The sequence below is a fragment of the Nyctereutes procyonoides genome, unplaced genomic scaffold (genome assembly GCF_905146905.1).
Source record: "Nyctereutes procyonoides isolate TBG_1078 unplaced genomic scaffold, NYPRO_anot_genome, whole genome shotgun sequence".
Taxonomy (NCBI): Eukaryota; Metazoa; Chordata; class Mammalia; order Carnivora; family Canidae; genus Nyctereutes; species Nyctereutes procyonoides.
Window position 1 is genome coordinate 2,961,113 of NW_026575141.1, and position 7,648 is coordinate 2,968,760.

A 7,648-nucleotide genomic window follows, 5' to 3' on the forward strand; every position below is an offset into this window, starting at 1 on the left:
AAAGAGTTCATTTCAGTGGCAGGTGAAGAAAAAAGTGGCTGTCTCCTTCAAATTCCCTTTCCTTGTGCCCCCCAACACCAGCCCCTGAAGCCCCCGCCAGTGGTGTGTGTGTGCATGTGAGGGCATGTAGAAATACACAGGCATAGCCGTATGTGTGCTGGCACACATTAACGTAGCACATGCCAGCAGTGAGGTGCTCTGTCCCTGAAGTCAACAAAGGTCCAAGGGCTCAGCTGCAACCTTTGTGCTGTGGCTCTATTAAAGTTCTTTCGGGGAACAAGCTTTCATTTCACGGACAATTCAGAATCTCCGTTCAGAGGAAATTGATGTTTTGCCAGGTATTTTCCTACTTGAGAGATGGTCAGAACTCACAGTAAGAGCAGATAAAGACAATGTAAGTCAGCTGCTTAGAACAACAAATAAAAAAGCTGAACCAATGAAAAAAAAGTCTCTAAAGGTGATGCAGCTAAAAAAAACGTGTCTCCCTGGGGAAGCTGTTAACAGCCTGTCACCTGGGGCCCAGGGAAAAGATCCACCAGCCAAAGTCAAACTCAGATGGGGTTCACAAAGACTGATCCCCAGGAACTCTAGACCTAGGCTTCCAGCTGGACTCCACTTGAACTTTAGAAAGTGTGGCCAAGACTTTGGCTTGAGCAGAGCTTCCTTCCAAGAATGTAACTCATCTAACCTAGGGGAATGATGATGCCCACTGGAACAGCAACCAGGGAAGGGTGTGTGGAGAATGAGGGGAAATGGAAGATGATTCCCTTCGGGGAGCTGTCCATTATCACTCTCTCCCTCCTCCTGTTCTCCTTTTCTAAGATCTGCTGTTTTAGAAGAATCAATCAGGCCTGCTTTGAGAAGACTCCCCAGCTCTACCAGCCCCTGAGGCTAGGTTGCGCCATCATCTCTCAGCCGCAAGGGTGCCCTCCTACTCCAGCCCTCCCCTATCCTTGTCCAGACCCCAGAGCTCCAGAAGCCCCAGAAGCCCCAGAGTCCTTTGGTTTCAAGGCCAATCTACAGACCAGACCTACCCAGGGGAACAGTTTCGTCAGACTTTATCAAAATGAAACAATTACAATAAGGATAATGCAGGGTGTGCAAGTATATGCATGTGTGTGTGCACCCATGTGTGTGTGCGCGCGCGTGTATGGTTGCCAGGTATCGTTTCAGAATGACCTTTTATTTTGAGACTATTCTCTTCCTAAGAATAATCCCTTATTCACATTGAAATATCCTTTCTGGGATCCCTGGGTGGCGCAGTGGTTTGGCGCCTGCCTTTGGCCCAGGGTGCGATCCTGGAGACCCAGGATCGAATCCCACATCAGGCTCCCGGTGCATGGAGCCTGCTTCTCCCTCTGCCTATGTCTCTGCCTCTCTCTCTCTCTCTGTGACTATCATAAATAAATAAAAAAATGTTTAAAAAAAAAAAAGAAATATCCTTTCTGGGATGCCAAGGTAGCTCAGTCAGTTAAGTGTCTGACTCTTGATTTAGGCTCTGGTCATAATCTCAGGGTCTTGGGATCAAGCCCCACACAGGCTCAGTGCTGAGTGTGAAGCCTACTTGGGATTCTCTCTCTCCCTCTCTCTCTCTGCCGCTCCCCGCCCAGCTCTCACAAGCTCTCTCCCTCTCTAAAAAGAAATAATTAATTTAATAAAAATAAAATATCCTTTCTTTTTTCTAAAGAGATGTATTTACTTATTTTAGAAAGAGCACACATGCAATGGGGGGGGGAGAGGCTGGGGAGAGATAGAGCGAACACGAACATGGGTGGAGGAGCACAAGGAGAGGGAGAGAATCTCCAACAGACTTCCTGCTGAGCATGGAGCCCCACACAAGGTTCCATCTCATAGTCCTGAGATCATGACCTAAGCCAAAATCAAGAGTTGGATGCTTAATCGACTGAGCCACTCAGTCATCCCTAATATATCCTTTCTTTTGTGAGTAGGTAATAATAGTAACAGTGGTTTTATTATGATTGTTTTAAGGCCATGTTTCTCCTCCTTTTTTTTTTCTTCCAAATTTGTATTTAAATTCTAGTTAGTTAACATATAGCATAATATTGGTTCCAGGAGTAGAATTTAGTGATTCATCACTTATATGTAACACCTAGTACTCAACACAACAAGTACCTTCCTTAATATCCATTCTTTTCTATTTTTAAATTCTCACTTGACAGGGACACTTGGTTGGCTCAGTGGGTAGAATATGTGAGTTCCAGCCCCATGTTGGTGTAGAGTTTACTTACAAGAAAAAAAAAATGTCACTTGACAAAATAATTCAGCACCCTCCTGTTAGTCCCACTTGGTAGGCTGGTTGGTTGATTTTTATTTTTTACTGGTCTGTGCAGTATAGAGGCTACAACTCACCCCTCACCTCTTTAAGACTGATGCAGAGGCCCAGGGTAGGCTCTGCCCTTCCCTCCCTTCAGGCACCTGCCTCCAGTACCTTCTTCATAATGTGGCAGGGAACCAGAACCAGGAGGCTACCTTCCTGAGAAAACAAAGGGCACCTGAGACCCCATCACACTCAAAGGGTCCCACCCTCATGTCCACCTATACCATCTCCTTCCAGACATAAACCAACAGCTTTGGCACAGTTCATACCAGTCACTGCCCCAAAAGAAGCTTTAAATTCTTACAAGAGGGCTATCAGTGAGTGTGTGAAGTATGAGTGCCATCTCAAAACCAAGCCTATCCTCTCTTAAGAAGGCTCTCAGACTGAGCCAGGCACTAGCCAGGCAGGTAGAACACGTGTATGATTAGCTTCATCTCTGTCTCTGCCCAAGCTCCTCACTGCCCACAGAGTTCCCTCTGCTGCTCTCAACTGCCTCTAGCTTTATCCCTGTTTGTAATTCAAATACACAATCAGCCAAAGAGAGGGCCACTCTGACAACTGCTTGCTTCCTGGTATTGGAACCACCAATGCCCCGAACAGCCCCAGAGTCCTCACCACTAATCCCATTTTATGGAAGCTGCAGCCGGATCCCTGAAGGACTCCTCCCACACTGGACTCCTCCATCACCCCAGAGCCCCAGACCCAGGCAACTCAAGGCTATAGGAAGGGCTCTCCATATAAAGGATCCCTGCTGAGATTTTCCCCACCCTCTCCCTGCAGCCAACCACACTAGCAGACTGCACATTCTTTTGTGCTTCCCCAGGGAGTGAATTAGGCTAGTAGATATTCCAGCCCTAATTTTTTTTATATAAAATACATAATAACTCATTTAATGTGTACTTTTCTTATTATTCCCATTTGGTAGCTAGGAAACAGGCACAGAGAAGTTAGGTAACTTGTCCAAGATCATACATCTTGACTTCATTCTTGTCTTTTGCTTAAGTAAACTGGGGGTGGGGATGGGGATGGGGGTGTGATAGTAGTTGGCAGTGGGGCTTTCTGGAAGCTTCTATAAGGATGGTGGGAGTACCTATTATTTTCAGGGTTGAGGCCTACCTCTGATTCTGCAAGCTGAGGCAAATGTCATTGGGCAAACTCTTACATTGCCTCTCTGGAACAGAAATGATGTACTGACAGTCACTCATGCAGAGGTTCCCCCTCCATTTCCATGTCGGGTCGTTCAGTCAGTCACACATGGAATTCCTCAGCTCAGTGTCCCATCAGTAGAGACACAGAAGTGAATAAAGACAATCATCCCTGTGGTATGCCCACAAGGAGGGGAAGGATCAAGCATGGGAGAGCATGGAGGGGTACCCAGTTTAGCTGGTGAGGGGATTAGGGAAGGCTCTTCAGAGTAAGTGGTAACTAAGAGGGGCCCTGAAGGTTAAACAGGATTTAACTAGACAAAGGGGATAAGAAATCTAGGCAAAGAACACAGCACTTGTAAGGGCCCAGAGGACAGAAAAAAGTACATTTGGGGAATTATAAGAACTGTAGAGTGGTGGATTACACAAAGCAGGGCAGGGGTGAGGCATGAGGGATAAAGGGATAACTGAGTCAGGAGAGTTGGCCAGAGCCTAATCATGAAGGACCTGGTCCCAGGATAGGACTTTATCCTGGGGACAAAAGGCAGTTTCTGGAGAGTGTCTAGCAGAGGCTGATAAAACCCTTTCTCTAGCTCCTGGAGTCAGGGAGACCAGTCAGGAGGCTGCTCCCACATTTTTCTGATCCTGTCTGCCATTAGTCTAGTCCAGGGGAGAGAAGCTGATTGCCTGGACTGGGCTGGTGCCAAACAGGACCAGAGAAAAGTGAGCAGGTTTGAGAAAGGTCTTGTTTCTTACTGGCTTACACTGTTCCTGGAAAAGCAGCCAGGCCCAGTACCACTGCAGCAGCGTGCTCTGGGAGGAGGGCAGCAGGAATGCTGATTTGGATGGGTGATGGGATGAGGTTTACACTGGATGAGATCAAGCTGTGTTTTATTCCCTAAAGGGGCTGGAAAGCCGGGCTCTGTGTGAAATGGCTTCAGGGGATGGGACAGGAGACTTCTCCTGGTTTCTCCATATCCCTGTCAATTCAGATTGTTCAATAAACCAGATCCATCAGAAAAGCGCATAATTTGTGCCTCATGCAGGTCCGTAGAAATAAGGACATTGGAGAGTGTAACCACGGAAAAGTTCTTCCCAAGGTTGGGAGCAGAGCTTCTAGGCTCCTCCTCTTCCTCTCTGCCCCATTGCTCCCCTCATGTTATTTTGATTATAAATTATTAACCATCTGGATCAAAGTTCAGCACTAAGAGAGTCATCCTAGTGCTAAATCTACACCAATGCCACTTCTAGATAACCAGAGAAGAAGAGAGAACGGGTGCAACATCTGGCTAGGGTGTTTTCTTCCATTATTCATTAAAATGTGTGCTTTGGCCTCTGAAGGCATAGCACACACTCAGATGCAAAACAAGGCTGACTTAGCCAGCACACGTGGCACCCCCAACATTGCTCGGCTTTGGACAAGAAAACAGCTCACAGCTCTGAATCTTGAAATTGTATTTCTGTCCAAGCTACCTCCACATCAAGCCCCAATCCAAGAGCAAAATCTCATTCCTTTATGGTTCCTAAAGTGATCTGTTTTCCTCCCTCGTTCCTGTTTCCGGCTCCTTCGGTCTAAATATTTATGACGTCATGACTCATTAACATTCCTCCCAGGACATCTTTAATAAATACGCTGAGGGGGGAAAGCTTCTGCTTGAATATTAAATATTAAATTTATAAGACATATAATCCTCCTAATTAAGTTGAAGTTAGTCTTACGCATTTGATTAAGAGGATGGGAAAGGGAGCAGTAGCCACCAAAAAGCCCGAGGACCCAGTGCAGCACTCAGCCATTTTAAATTCTAGCATTTCCATCCTCTGCTCCTTGGGACATACAGCCCAATAGCACCTCTGGGGCCAAAGGCAGGAAGCCAGGTAGGCTCAGAAAAGATCTTCTTCCAATTGATGCCCCTTCCCTAAAAATAGGCTGGACTCCAACACCTGAGGTCCAGCTAGAGAGATGGGACCTCCAACATCTTGAGCCAACTGGGGAACCTGGCCTAGCAACCCTCACTCCACAGATGAGGTCTCTAGCCCCTAGCACAAGCCACCCTATCCCGGAGCCACCCCCCACCCCCAGGACACTCATTCTCCATGCTTCCTTCCCACAGGGATACTGAGGTGCCCTCAAATTTATGTAATTCTGGGTTACAGCATTTCATGGTGGTATTTCCCCCAAAGCATTTTCACTGTTGTTAAGGCCTGCTCCTCCCTGGCCTGTTTAATATTCCTAAAGGGTCTCTCCCACGGCACCCCTTCCCATCCCTGGCATACACCTCCTAGGCCAGTCTGTGACATCTACTCTTTGCCTGGAAAGTCATGCCCACAGCATCACTGTCTTATTTACTCATTCTATATTTTTTGAAGCCCCACTATGCACCCTGTCAACTTTCAAATTCCATAAAGAATACCAGAATAAAATAGGTCCTGCCCTCTGAGAGCCAGCTATCCACAGACTAAGAAAAAGGGTGACCCACTAGACCAGGACTATGGATTCCCTGTGGGAGTGGCACGGCGGGAGGAAGACCAAAGAGAAACTTTCCAAAACACAGGCCTAGCGCGCAGGGCCCTAATCAGGTGCCAAGATATGGTACCAAGGGTTGTATCTTAGTACAACTAAGGGACCAAGTATGCTGAAAGGACTGGAGCAAACAGTCAGGAAGTGTTAGGAGGAGGCTTCTCAGTGGAAGGGGAAGTTGAGTGGATGTGTATGGGTGGGCAAGGCCTGGAAAAACAAAGGGGACAGAGACATTGGGCGGGGGGGGGGCAGTGCAAAGAGAAAAACCACATTAAACAGATATGACACAATCAGTTCATTCAGAAGTAGGTTATGCTCCATGCTGGGAAGCCTTGTGGGGCCAAGCGATGGGGCACAGTCTTCCTTCTGGCCCCTCCAAAGGCTTCAGTCACCGCCAGAGAAGAGACTCTGATTTTGTAAAAGAAAAGCCTCTGCCTAACTGTGCCCTCATGTGACATTGCTAGTCTGGTGGCTGCCTTCCTGGTAATCGATGGGAAGTGGCTGCTTGCGTATGCTAGCTTTCACTGGTAATGGGAGAGTAAACAGCCTCTGGCCCTTTCTGTAAAGGAGAAAAGCAGAAAGTGCTCTGAATTCCAAATGGAAAAACAGATCAAAAAAAGGGTGGGATATCTATGAGATAGGCAAGGGTGGTCAGCTGCCTCTGCTCCCAGGGACAGAGGATCCAGGAGGTCCTTGCTGCTCAAAGCCAAGTGGGGGCAGGGGGTTGTGGTACAATGTTCCTACGCTGTGGGGGCGGGGGGGGGGGCGGTGTTGGACTGGGAACAGAAGACCTACTGCCCTCTTAGGGAGCAAGCAAGTGCAGGGAGAGCTCAGCCTGCGTAAGAGCTTGAAGCTGATGAAACCCAAAGAAGATACAGTGCCTATAGAGTAAGCAGGATCTGGTCTGGGATGGGGCTGGTTTTGGGTAGCTGGAACAATGTTCTAGGAGCTGAGGTTTCTCTGCACAAGACCTGCAGAGATGCCTCTTTCTCATGCACCTGTAATGCCTGCCCAGAAGCAGACTGCGTGGAAAGTGAAATCAACAGTGTGATCACAGCAATGCTTTATAAATATGCATGGAGAAAAACTGGAAGGAAACACACCTAAGTGCTTGCAGTGGTTATCTCCAGGTCCTAGAATTGTAGGTGATTTTTATGTATCTTCCCCATCAGCCATCCCCCTTAATTACTTTATTACTCTTAAGAGTCTGGATGCTATAAATCCTTAAGCCTGCAAGCCCTTGTTGCATTTTCAATGACCAGTGTGAAAGCATGTTGTCAATAACTTCTTAGGGAAGAGTGAAGAGCAGAGACACCGGCTCTTGACCGCAGGAAGCAGTTCCAGACATGCGGGAGACAGACGGCTGCAGGCTGGACACAGGGTCAGCCAGTCAGTGCCCTCAGAGCCGGGTCCAGCACTATACCTGGATGACAGCAGGTGGAGATCACACCAAAAAAGGAAGCCTTTGCTGAGAACAGGGAGGAGCCAAGAAGGCTAAGAAAGCAAAGCACTGATCTCAAGAAATCCTACGTAAGAAGCTGATGCTGGTCTAGGAAGGGAATCTGATATATGGAGAAGGAAGGGGAACAGTGGGGTACAGGATTAAAGGGGCATGTACAAAAGAGTGGGGTGTGCCTGTGTCTGGTG